Source organism: Haliaeetus albicilla, chromosome 27 (assembly GCF_947461875.1).
Source record: "Haliaeetus albicilla chromosome 27, bHalAlb1.1, whole genome shotgun sequence".
NCBI lineage: Eukaryota > Metazoa > Chordata > Aves > Accipitriformes > Accipitridae > Haliaeetus > Haliaeetus albicilla.
The window spans coordinates 10,229,228-10,242,813 of NC_091509.1; the positions used below are offsets into that span (position 1 = coordinate 10,229,228).

Genomic DNA, 13,586 nt, shown 5'->3' on the forward strand with positions numbered 1-13,586 from the left:
TCATGCCAGCAACGAGATGCTTACTTTGCACTTCTCTGACATGCCCCTCCGGTAAAAGACAGGGTAGATTATTTAGCCTGGCTCCTACTGAAAGACTTTCAAAGCTGCAGATCCTAAATTGTCTGTGTATCTGAGAGTAAGTCCATGTGCAACATGACCTGAAAGTCAGATCCGAGAACATGGATAACTCCAGAATGGAAAATGGATGAAGGTAAAGAGAAGGAGGGAAAGGGAACTTCATCTTCCACCAGCAGCAACTGGCTTCAAGCAACTGGCTCTTACAAGCTTGCACAATGGGTCTCTCTGCCACAGATCCCGTTTTACTTTCACGAAATTCTCACCCACCCTCCTCGGAGCAAGGGCAGAGGGCTGACGTCCAGACCCATAGCACTGCATATCACAAGCCAATCAAGTCCAAAAGAGTCTCTTGTACCTTACAAGTGTCCCACGGTGCGTTGACTGTATTTTCCCTTCTCAAAAAAAAGCCCCTTTTCTTTTTCTAGAAAATATTTCTTCTTCTAGAAACCTCCTAAAATTAAGAAGGGCACTACAAGCCCCAAATATTCAGTCACCTGCTACATGCCCTGTCCAGCCTCTGACTTTCTCCCTCTTTTGCCCCTCCAGGCACAAAGGCTGTGCACATCAGAGTGTTTACTGATTTATGTAGCCTATGGAAGCCAAGAAAACTGTCTGTTCCCCATGCATGCTCTGGGGCTTTATGGCATAACACAATGCTGTGAGGTGACATGCAGCATGGGCATGCAGCATGGGCATGCAGAGTGCTGTCCTGCAGGACAAGCAGCACCCACCACCCTTGGGGAGCTGCTGTGCTCTTCCTGCCACATTTCAAGCAAGAAGCTGAAGCATTGAAGTTCTCCTATTTGTTCTCACTGGCAGTAGCAGGATACCAGTTATTTGCCTAAGGTTAGGCAGGACAGACCTGTGATATCCTAAGACATCAAGCAGGTCGTGTCTCCAGCGGACAGCATCCCCGTGGCAATGAGTTAACTCTCCTGGTTTCATCCCAGAAAACACTGGCTTCAGAGTAATCCTGGAATCCATTCAATACAGACCAGTTTTTCTTTAATTGTCCATCAGGACCTTTTGGCTTCTAACGCTTAGCATATGCACATTTGTACCAAATTTGGTTTAAAAGTTAGCTCAGCCCTACGTGAACGATGGCACAAAGTGCACCAGGGATGGGGAAGGCAGCGAAGGAAAGGAGCTGCCCGGCTGGCAGGGAGGACGGCATCACCGCCCAGGAGGGTGGCTCTGACGGCTGGCTCCTCTCTGGGAGCTCACCCACGCCAGAAACCCAGCTCCTCCGCAGCACACACAGCCTCCAGCGCCCTGCCCACCCCCACGGATGCCACCGTGCCAAAGTCCCCTTTTCTTCTTCACGTGGGTCCCTATTCATCTGCCCGGTAAATGGGACCTGACTTCCCAAGGTGTCCTGCTGATTCAGCCATGCTCATGAAGTAAAGCACGACGCAGCATGAGAGGTCTGGTCTCCAGCAGCGAGCCCTGACTCTTTTCTCTCCCTGTACACACTCCACCTGGCACTGCACCAACCAGAAGAAGACCATGTGTCTTCTCACAGAACAAAACTTCCAGGAACAGCCTGGAGTTTGCCCCACAAAGGCAAAGAAGGGGTCAAACCACTGCCTGAAATCATTTCCTTTCATTCTGTCCTTCCAGATACTGTTATATGGGCTGTTTGGAAATCCTCACAGTCAAGTGAGGATTTAAACAGGGTTTGGGGTTTTTTGGTCTTCTATTATTATTAAAGAAAACAACTGGTTTGTTTCTTTTTTATTATGCCCCATCTGATATTTTGGAATTAATCACGAAGACATTTCCTTAGCTACAGTTTTTCTTTTATTTGTGTCTTTCTTTTGTAGGTAGGAGAGCGGACAAGTCAATCAGAGAAGTCCTTTTCTGGCTTTAAAAAAACACAGATTAAATTAGTGATAATATTACCGTCAGCTTCAGGGTGGGCAAGGTTTTCAAACTTGGAATCCGTTTTTCCATGGATGAGTCCCCTTTCACTGGCATAAATCAGTGCAGTGCCACAGTAATGTAGAGTATAGGCAAGCAGCTGGGGCTCTGCAGAACAGGGGTTTATAACTGGTCCTGCTGCTAATCACCAACACCGATTTAGAGAAGTCCCCTTTTCTCTTAGCATCCTTTCAAAAAGATTGAAATAACGGCATTGCTGTCTTCAGTAAAGTGTGCAGAGTAAAAAATGCACTAGGTGAAGACCAAGGTATTATTATAATGACAACTTATGCTCCTTGACTACCTGGCCAATACTTTTTCTCACGTGGAAGTCTGGTGATAGCAATGGCAGACAGTACTTCTTGCCAGGGAAAAGGGTGATTTGGAGAATAACCCATATGCTGGAGTTTAATCTAAACCTCCCTTTTCCTGTTATGACCCTACCATTTGAACCCTGCAAAGAAGTTATGCTAGACATAGCCTTCTAGTGATTCCTGATGTTCTTGGAAGATGCTTTCTCTTCATCTTTAACCCTCCTGCTCATTACTATTTCACTGATCTCTTTAGCCTCCCTTATCAGACACCTACATGTTCTAATTTATATTCATTGCTATCACCTTATTTTTCTGGGTACAACATTGACTGGTTTTGGGGGGTTATTTTATTTCCTTTTTCCCTTCTCTGCTGAATGACAAACATTTTGCTCAGTAGTTTTTCCTGTTAGGGAAAACATGGGTTTGTAACATCCCCACAGAGGGCCCATAAAAACGAGCACGTTCCACTGCTTTGACTCATCTAAAATCAGTTGCATCCTTCAAGTCCTCTCAGGCGGACCTCCGAGAAGGGCTTTAATGGTGGCAGCTTTGACTTCACTAATGTTAAAGCAGCCATGGCACACCATAAAAGAGGCCAGCACTTCAGCAGATTCTCAAAAACATTCTTCTCTAACTTTTCTGGTCCATATGAAACCAGCCTGGATCTCACCTTGCCATTCAATTCACTACAAGGGCCCAGTCGTGCACACTGTTGTTCAGCTGAGGTGCCCCACTAGAGTCAGGACACCTCAGGACACCCTCCTGCCCGATGAGCAAGGACTCATGTATGGAAGAGTTCATTTGTTGGATCCAAACGTTCACCTGCATACTTCAAATCTTCTCAGGGAGACCTCTGAGAAAGGTCTGTGACCGTCCTAATGTTAACCATCTGTGACCTTCCTAATGTTAAAGCAGCCACGGTACACCATAAAATTGATGGATTCATTTGTTGCCGTCCATCAGTCCAAATTAACCCTTCTGAATTTGAAGACAGTATTGTGAACTTTTCAGGGATGCTACGAGAGTGGCTGCTCAGATGCTGAAAGGGATAACGTCAAAGTTTACTCAGGACTAGCCACAGCGTAGGTGTCCCCAGGGGTGCCAGAGCCCCCAGAGCACGCTCTCACGGTGCCCCCCACACAAAGAATAACAGAGGAAGACATGGTTTAGGGTTTTGTTCCTGAAGACAAAGAACCTGATAAGGACCCTGAGCCTGGGTTCCCACTGGGAGAGATGCTGTGCAAATGAACAGGGGGAACTGCTGGTCCAGGCGAGAGCTGACTGCGCCTCACCCCCCATTAATGTGTGGCATCAAATCTGTCTCCATGGGAACTATAATAAGGGCAGAACTTGTCTGTGCCATCTCAAACCGAAAGGGGGGAAAAAAGTCAAAGAAAATAACGAGCCTCACAGCAATGTGATTCTGAGCAAACAGAGCCTGAGCAGATGGCTGAGCAAGTGCCCCGCCATCATCCCACGCCGGCCCTTTGCTTCACTTGCTCTAAGCTGGGATGAAGTCCTTACCCTGCTGCTCTGCTGTAGCCAACAGCAGCTCTGGTGCTTGCAGCTGGAAGCCGTGCCGCTGCAATGCAAATGCTGAACAGCAGCCACCGACCACGACTTCAGCTTTGCAGCGTGTGGCTGAACACGACTCTCACCCAGCCAGAGATCAGAAGACAGGCACCGAGTTAGGGAGGGAGGCAGAGGGAGCGTGGGGATGCAGCCAGGAATGGGTGCATGTGTGAGTGGGACCACGCAGGCCTGGTTTTCGGAGGTGTTGAGCCTACGCAGAGCTCAATGACTTTAAACAATACTGTGGGTGTGAGTACCTTTACAGATGGAGGAGATGAGGGCAGGGTGGAGTAGGTGGGGATGAGATAGACTGAAGGCAGGGCACTGAACTCCTGCCTCGGCTCTACGAAATACAGATCCAGGGATCTCAGGAGCAAAGAGGAGAACCCAAAAGAAAACGCTCCCCCTGCTCGACCTTGTGCACCAGGTCCAGATCCAACCCCTGCTGCACCAGACAAAACCAAACCGTGGCTCTGTAAAACCCAGATCACCTGTGAGTAAGGCTGTATTGCTGGTGACCAGCGCAGAAGGTCAGCAAGTGGCTTTTCACTATTATCTTCCCATCCCAGGCTGGAGGCAGGACCCAGGTGGGCTGTCGCAGCACCCCGGCACCACCGTGCCCCGTGCTCGGGGATGACTCCCACCCCGGAGAGCAGCTGCCACCCCGCCACCCATCTCCACCAGCGCACGAACCACTGGGCGAGTGCACCTCCAGCTATTTTCTCTAATTGTTCCCCTAATCACATAAAATTGCCAAAGTTCAATTTGTCTTCTTACAGAGTAATTTGCTTTCCACCATGCATTGCTGGCTGTGTCTCTCACTGTAACCCATGTGTCTGCAGCCACTCAAACGCATTAGGGTTGAGGAGGGGCCCGAATTAGATTATTTCTTCTAATAAAAATAAGTCTAATGGAATTACACAACAAGACCAGATTAAAGTTAGCTGCTTTGAAAATACTGGTTTCGGTTTCATGTTAGCTAAGAGAACAAGCACATGGCTCATCTCTCTCCCATCTCCTGACCCACACATTAAGGCTCCTGTGGGAGGTAATCCACCCTCTGCACCAGCTGAGGCAAAGGTTAGATCATGCTGACAACCACCGGCTTTTTCAGGAAAAAAGGCAGCCCCACAAGAAAATGCACCAGGGAGAACAGGGAACCCCAGGAAACAGAAGCGCAAGGACATGTGAAAGCCACAAAGCGCTTTCCCCCTCTTCCCCATAAATTGCACCACAATGAGACTCTTCGCAACTAAATGCAGCCTTCCCAGCTAAATACCAGCAGTTGCGTGTGCCCACATGGCAGCAACCTCAGAGCTGCAGCTCGCCCTAAGCTAAGTGCTAAATGTGCATTTTACCTTTCCTATGGCTTTATTCCTCCACAGAGGCAGGTGGCAGGAGCAGAAAACATGCTGGTGTTCAGTCCTCTGGAGACCTGAAGGAATGCCCTGCTTTCCCACCCTAGATGTAATTCATGTGTGGTGAGAAATGATGCCACACATTTTTTTTTTCCTACATCAGCGCAGAGGAGGAATGAGATGATAAGAGCTGAGGGCAAGTGTAGGCCACAAGTGCAGGCATGAAGGTAGAGGTTGCCATCACCAGCTGAGCCCAGTAGGGTGAAAATTTTGGGGGTCAGTGCAGGGCAATCAGAAAGGGTCTCCCTGCTCTTCAGCATCCTTATAGTCAGTGTTCAGAGTGAAAAACTCTGCTTCCTAGAGCAATCAACTGGGTTTCCAAAGAAACATCTATACCATTTAATTTGGTGTATTAGTCTTCTTAGACTTGCAAATTTTTTTGAGAGACTACCTGAGGAACGAAGCACAGGAATGACAACATCAGAACAGAGGACGGTCTCTACCTTGGCACTCATCATCGTCTTTTTTAGCAAATAGGCTAGGGAGGACATAAGTGGATAATTAATTAGTAGTCTTCCCATGAGGGAAGATTTTCTTTAACCCTCAGAAGCTTACTGATCGTCATGCCCTGACACAGGAGGCTCTATTGACTTGGCACACTGTCAGCCCAGATGTTTAGCTGCAGTATTCTCAGTATTTATACCAACATGCACTGCAGTCCTTGTGCTAGATCCCCAGGCAGCTTAAATCAGCGTGGCTCCTCAATGAAATCACTGCGATTACTTCCATTTACACAAGCTGGGCATCTGCATCTGTGAACCAAGCCAGGCATGGGGCAATCCTACCCTGCTTCTCTGCTCATGTACACCAGCAAGTGTTGGAAGGATGGCACTCTCCTGCTTTTCACTCAAATGACAGCTTTGGTTTCAAACACAAACCCACAACGAGTATTTCCATATTGTGTAGTGTGACAGTTGGATGTGCAAGGCAATATGTCGCCTCCTCGCACCTTCTTGGCATACACTCCATACCCTTCGCTCACTGCTCCTACAGTGAGCAGTACAGGGAGACAGTAGGAAGCGTGGTCAGTCCCCACAGAGGACACCGTGGTTCTCACCTCAAGGTGCTCAGCTCCCTCCTCTGTCCCAGTGCACCACGGCACCAGGATCTGGATTCCCCCTTGTCCTCCGCATCCCCCCCGGCACTGCCTCCTGCTGTCTCCAGCCCAGGAGCAGAGGAGTGTGGAAAGCAGGAGAGACCTGAGGTATCCCCAACGGAGAGGTGGGGAATTCCCCACCTCCTCCTCTTCACACCCCTCTCACCACACGCTGCCTGCAGTCCTCTGTCCCATGTCAAGCTGTATCTCCCTTGCATTCATCTGGCAACCCCTTCCACCAGGTCCAAACACACAGTTCTCACCCAAAGGACTTAGACCCATGCTGGCAGGCACCCTTACCTGGAGGAGTACCTTGCTCTTTGTCCTGCCTCAGATTTCCTGGAGATAGGGACTACTTGGAAAAGGGGAGCAAACGTGGAAAACTCGAGGCGTGCCAGCTGGCTCCAGAGGATGGGGAGGAGGAGGTGGGGAGAACCACTGATGGCACTCACAGGAACGCGGTGCAGAGGAGCTGCATGTACGATTTGGAGACTTCCTAGAGGGCTTTAATGAGCCAACAAGCACAGTCAGTGCACTTGCTCCTCTTACTTTTAAATCAGTGTTTACAAAGTCCTGGGGAAATTAAACTATTTATGTCTATCCCCAGTAGGGGACTGTTTAAAGAAAAAAAGATAAACATACCTTAGTGTGTAAATACTTATTATTTAAGCAAACACACAGGTTCACTCATATGTTTGTTTTTCAACAGCATTACTGGACAGTATTGACAGTGCCGAGGTCAGGCTGGGAGAGCAGAAAAGAAGCAGTGAAGAGCTTTTCAGAGGAGAAGGCGGCTGCTGCTGCTCCTGCACATGGCAGGAGTTCCCCCTCCTGGTGGGAACACCACGGGGGGCCGGGTCCCCGAGTCCCCCCTGCCCGGGAGCAGGGGTGGGTGCACCTGCAGCTCCCGCACCTCTGGTCTTCCCCCAAAGAGCGGTACTGCACAGACTGCTGCAAATCCCGAGCTGCCTCCCCCAGAGACTGCCCTCAGCCGGGCTATCCATCATCTGCTGCTACAATGACAAAATCCAAGTAATTTCCTAAAAAAATCTACCATGCCTTTGCTATCCCAAGCAAAAATAGTCAACTGCTGTAACACAGGACAGAGAAAATAATTCTCCTTCAAGAAACACAGGGCACTATTCCCATTAAAAGTATTTTATTTTTAAAAAGAAATTAAGTCATAATGACATCACACACTTCAAAGCACAGTCCAGGCCAACTGCCACTACTGCCTGGGAGCTTAAAGCTGGCAAACCAGGACCCAGCTCCTTCCTCACTGCCCTGAAGCAGCAGAAACTTGCAGCTGTGTAATGTTTTAGTCACCCTTCTATGAAGTTTCCATGGGGGAAGTTTGTTTTGGAGCTAGGAAAGATGCCTCGGGGGGTTGAGGAAATGACACTAGTTTTTCACTCACAGACACAGCTCTGTCTCTCCTGGCGTCAGATCCACAAACTGGCTCCACTCCCAGTACCTGAACCAAAGCACTTAGACATGAGCAAGATTCCCGCTAACTTCTCTCGGCTTTGGAGTAAGTCTGAGCAAGGTCGGTGGTCGGCAGCGATGAAATGCTTAGCCTCAGCGACACGAGCCTGGAACAGACACAGAGCTTGGATAGCTCGGATGTGACAGGGAAAGCTTTGCACTATGGACCCTGGGACGCGACTGTCAGAGCACAAAGCTGTCTGACTCCCCATAGCTCCGTTCCTGGAAAACACCTTCCTTCAGTGCCTTCACTCAAGTGAAGTTTCCCACTCCTGCAGCGCCTGATGAGCTTCTCCGCCTGATAACTTTCTCAGTGGCACCGAGCTCCTGCTCCGTCCCAGCCAGAATAACGTTTCTCGCCTTCCAGCAGATCGCTGCTGACAATTTCAGCAGTTTGCTGAGCACCCCTGGCTGAACAGGCGCAGCGGCATCGAAGCTGGCAGGCACCCACGCTGGCAACAACCAGCAGTACGAAAAACCGTTCTCCCTGGCCGGCTGTCTGTGCAATCCCACGCACCCCGACCTCCTCCTCCCCAGCTACCTCTACGCGACCACCTGCACCGGCCCGTGCCAAAGCCGTACCCACTTCCAGACGCCCGTCCCGCTCCACGCACCGAGGCGGAGCGAGGTCCCGCCGTGACCGGGCGGCCGCTCACTACACCGGCCCCTCACCACCGGCCCGGGCACACGCGTTTCCCACAGGCTCAGCCCCGCACCAGCGCCGACGGGCACTCAACGAGCCAAGAGAGTAAGAAAACGGCCAGGCGAGCCCAGCTCCGCTCAGACCCTCGGAGCTGCGGGCGCAGCGCGGCCCCAAGCTCCCGGCGCGGCCGGGGGGGCGCGGGGGGGATGCGGGCGCGGCCGGCAGCGCACCCCGGACCCCGCCGCACAGCCGGAGCCCCCCACCACCACCCCCACCCCCACTACCACCACCTTCTGGACCGCCCGGTGGGGGCCAGGTGCTCTCCGCCCCGGGAAAGCCGCTGCCTTACCATCGCCGTGCCGGAGCCCCGCTCCCCCGGCGCGCCTCCTCATCGCGGCGGCGGGGCAGGACGGGGCCGCCCGGGCCGGTCTTCGGTGCTGCTGATGCTGGCGCGGTGCGGTGCAGTGCGGGGAGGGGAGGGAAGGGGTGGGGGGAACAACACACGGCGCTCGCCGCCCGCGGGGCTGCGGCGCTGCCTGCCGAGGCGCGGCGGCAGCGCAGGGAGCGCTGCCCCCGCCCCGCCGCTCCGCGGCCGCGGGGAGAATCCGCCCCCGCTGCCGCCCCGCCCCGGGAGCAGAGGGGCTGCCTGGCCCCGCACCGCCACCCCCCCGCTCCTGCCGGCTCTCCCTTGGCAGCCCCGAGCCGAGAAAAGTTGGGTCGGTCCCGCCGCGATGCGCCCGGGGCCGGGGGGGGGGGGCTGCGCCCCTGCCCTGCCCTGCCCAGGTGGGGGGTGGCTCTGCCCGCCGCCCCCCCGGCAGCCTCATCCCTCAGCCGGCTCCTGGAGAGCTCTCCGACCCCCGTCCTCCAAGTTTTTATATGAGCGCTTTGGGGAGGGCAAATCCCCCTTGATCCTGGCAAAGGCTTCTCTCCCTCTCGGCTTTTGCAAGCCAAATTGGGGGATTTGCGCGTTTGTCTGTTTGTTTGCGTGCGAAAATAGCAGAAGGGAAGTGGGGCCACACCGCAAGCGCGTTTTTCACTTGCAGTGTCAGCCCGGTTCCTTTGACATCATTAGAGCTTTGGCAGCTGAAAATCTGACCCTGCGACCCTTAGCAAACCTCGGTCTCGGCAGAGGTGGGCACCACAACCAGCTCATCATCTGGAGTTTTAAAATAACTATTGCAATATTGGACTGAGGATAAAAGCAGGACCTGAGCAGCTCCATCTTCAGGTATGCTAACCTTCCACTTCTGGAACTGCATTTTGTATTTTGGGGGTTCAAAGCTACAGTGCGTTTGTGCAGTTTCTCCTTTGGAAAGCGCCTGTAAACATTTCGTGTAAACATGAGGCTCGGTACTGACAGCTGCAGGGAGGATTTCTGACTAGACCTGCTTTTGGAAATGAAGTGATATTTTTCCAACTACCAGCACTCAGCTTCGGCTGCAGCTCCAGGGTCTAGCTGGATTCCCTCCATCGCCAGTACCTCCAGGTCTGCAGGAGACTAGGCTCCTCCGTTCCCTCTGTGCAACTACGTGGGCTCCATGCCCACGCTGAAACTCAATCCGCAGGGCAAGGCCCTTCAGCTTGGCCTCTCCGTCTTGATGTAACTTCTGGCTACAAATGTCAGCAGATTTGACTCCAAGAGACTGAGTTTGTTGAGTGAGATCCATGGCATGGATTCAGGCACACTGCTGCACTCATACAATGCCTCTCGGGCTTTGTGGGTGACCCCGAGGGACGTCACTGCGAGCTCTTCAGGCTGTCATTTCTCAGAGCAGAACTGCATTGGAACAGGGTGATCCAAAGTACACACAAGTTCAGAGAAGAAATTTGGTTTGTAGCTATCCATTTCATGCCCTTTAGTCCCAGTTTAGGACCTGGAAAAGGGACGTCTTTGATGGTGTGTAGATGCAGGAGAAAGCAGAGCACCCAACAAATTGCAATGTATGTTTCTTGCTGACAGGATACACAAAGTTTCAAAAAATAAATGTCTATTAAACACAATTTATTATCAACTTGTTTGATAGGACCCATTTTTTAAAGATCTGAGGGGTTTTGGCAAAGATCTTTCAACTGATTTCTCAAAAAATTTGGCGGTATTTTCAGCCATTGCAGGCAAACACGCCTTCCCAGGCTGCCAGGCCTCGTGTTTGTTGCATGCATTTGTTCATCACTATAGTAACTGAAAGACAGATAAAGAATAACATTAAGAAAAGTAAAACTGGGATCAAATCCATGAAGAAACACCTTGTCATAGTTTGGATTTTCTCAGGCTTGCACCACTGAGGACAAAGTGGATGAGGCTGGTCTGGGTAGAGCTGAGATGGGTCATTTTAAAACTGGAAGTTAAAGCATTCCTGAAATAATTTTGGTTTGGTTTCATTTTCTTCTCTGTAGTACGAACTTGAGCTTTCTGGACAACTCATTATTATAGCTTCTAGCTTTAATACTGAATTTATATATATATGTGGCTTGATGTCTGTTCATGGAGCAAGCAGTTGTAGCTCTTCCTGACAAGATCTGAGTCCTCAGAGCAGCTGCTCACTTGCCTTTGCTGTTGTTCTGAGTCAGGATCTCCAGCAGCTACTACTAATGAGCCTGATAGCATAAAAGGGAAAACATCAGAGTGCGGACCCCTAAGCCAAGCACATGCTGCAGTTTGCACATGAGCAGGCAAACTGAAGTCAAACGGGTTTATGCACTTTCCTAGCAGGTGTTTAAATGCTTCATTGGATCGAAGACCAGCAGCATGGTGGGTCAGGATCAAAGCTGCTCACCTGCATCCATCAAGTTGGAGAGTGATGGAAAAGAGAACCGAGCAGTCCCCTTCCTGCTGGCACTGCAGCAAACTCCTGTCCCAGCCTTGCTGTGCTCACTGCAGTCTTAGGGAAATGCACTTTGAAAACCTGAATGCTGGAAGGCAGTTTCAAAAGTTGCAGTTGGAGGAGGATCTTGACGTCTTAGGCCCCCATCTCCCCAGCCCCAGTGGTTAGAGCCAGGGGTAAAGCACGCTGTGCTGGTAGGAGTTGGGTTATGTCCTGCTGGAGGACGGGGCAGCGATCCCAGCCTGCGCCCACCCATTGCACAAGCAGTGGGTCCTGGTTGTGCTGTCTCTGCCACCCAATTCCTCACCTCCTGACCCTTTGGTGTGCCCGTATCGCCAATATTTGGAGGAGAGTAATATTCGACACCACGAGTACCAGATGTATACGGAGTCATCTCTCCATCCAGGCAGAACCTACAGCAGCGAAGTGTTTTGCTGTCTGCAGAGTGGCCCAGGTGGATGGAGAGCTAAGGGAGTCATTCGTGGAAGCTTGACCAAAACAGATCCCCTTGTGTAGAGATACCTGAATGTGAGCAGTGCCTGAGCAGAGCGAGGCTGCCTGCCGCTGCTCCTCTGCAGTCCTGGTCTCAGGATCCTGGCACTCTCTTTGCTTTACCAGGTGCAAACCATGAAGTGGGGAATGGATTTTGATGCATGGAGGAGGCAGCGTACAAGACCCTTCCATCGCTGGGTGTTTCTGAACCCTGACAACAGGTCATGCTGAACCCTAATGCTGTCATCAGTTTTGGTCATACTACATCACACCTCCTTTTAATGCAGATTCCCCTCCAGGATTATCAAAGAGTTTATTCAGCCTGAATGGGATGCCTACAAAAATTTAATTAATTTTTTAAAAAGAAAAATTGGAGAGGATTAGAGAAGGAGATAAGGCAGTGGCTTTTTCTTCTCCCCCCCCCCCCTCCTTTTTTCCTTCTGTAACAATAATAAAGCCAAAGATCTAGTTGAGAAAAAAAGTGGCTGAGTGATTCATCAGGATTGAATCACAGTCACTATGCAGTGGAATTCGCTGCGTTCGCTTCTGCAGTAGTAACTCCGTCGCTGCTTTAGATCACTGGCTGCGCTTTCAGGCACAGATATAAGACAGAGAGAGGGAGATAAAACCAACTTAACAGAGAGGCTTTTTGGTGTGCACGGCATGTTCCCTTTGAACACAGCATGGTCTCCTTTGCCCAGTTGTGTGGGATGGATTTTATTAAAAAGAGAGCCTAAATAAATTAAGTTTCTTAGGGTTATACCTGCCATTAGATCATGCAGTCCTCCCACTCTGCTGGGGAAGAACTACTTCTTTCTGTTCCATTTTAAATGCAAACTTCCCCACTCTCACTGGGAGGTTAACTTCTGAAGTAAGCACTCTGCCTGGGCCATGGCATCTATTGGTACCCAGACCTAAGGTGAAAAGTACTGATGCAGTAACTGAACAACTCGGATTTCTCAGTGGTTTGCATCCCAGACCATTTTGCAAGGGAAACCATTGTGAAGAGGTGAGGCAGGAGGAAAATTCTGGTCTACATCTGATTTAGAGCATCAGCTGATATGGTGCTCATCCTTACTTAAAATTATATCTCACTGTTGCCACCACCTCCTTTCTTTACATTATTCATTATTTGGTCCAGGGAGTGCTCTGGATGCTGCAGCATTGCCATGCATCCAGGTTCCCACACTCATGAAAAAAGTGCTGAGCCTAGCTAAGGTGGGAAGCTGTTCGAAACTGAAGCGATCAAAAGGAAGAGGGTCACACTAGTGATACCTAAACAGACAGGCCTTTAAATACTCAAAATCTGGCATCTATGTTATGAAATCTCACTGTTTCCAGAGCACCTTGATTTATTCACCATACTTTATTTATAACACTACCTGGATATATGAATCTAAAATCTAGTTTAAGGCAGGTCTGACTTTTAGCTTTAAAGGAGAACATTTGCATTCATTTTTAACAGTGTAAATATCACTGTTCATAACACAGACATCGTTATTTCAGGTTTCATCGGAGGGTTGCAAAATTATTTTGCAAGCATTAAAATGCCCTCCCAGAGTGACCCTTTGAGGTATTTACTATCTTGAGACCAAAGAAGAAACCAAAGCAAGGGGCACCCATGTCAGCACCAGCCAGAGAGTTAGAGCTGGAGCAGGGCCAGGCAGCTGCCTGCGGCGCAGGGGCTCCCTGCTGGAGAGCAGAGCAGCTCCTCCACGATGGGTGGCTTTGAGCTGGCTTTTGCAA

General features: G+C 50.5%; 1 protein-coding gene across 3 annotated transcripts in view; it reads right to left on the minus strand.

The window, feature by feature from the left end:
• The window catches only part of HTR4 (5-hydroxytryptamine receptor 4), a 146,878-nt gene extending 135,729 nt beyond the window's left edge, over positions 1-11,149 (minus strand). The window contains exon 1 of one of the 3 annotated variants that reach the window (XM_069773108.1): positions 8,876-11,149. The gene's annotated coding sequence lies outside the window, so the exon portion shown is untranslated. The remainder of the gene's footprint in view (positions 1-8,875) is intronic. The other 2 variants (XM_069773107.1, XM_069773109.1) reach the window with 2 other exon arrangements.
• Positions 11,150-13,586: the final 2,437 nt, after the last annotated feature.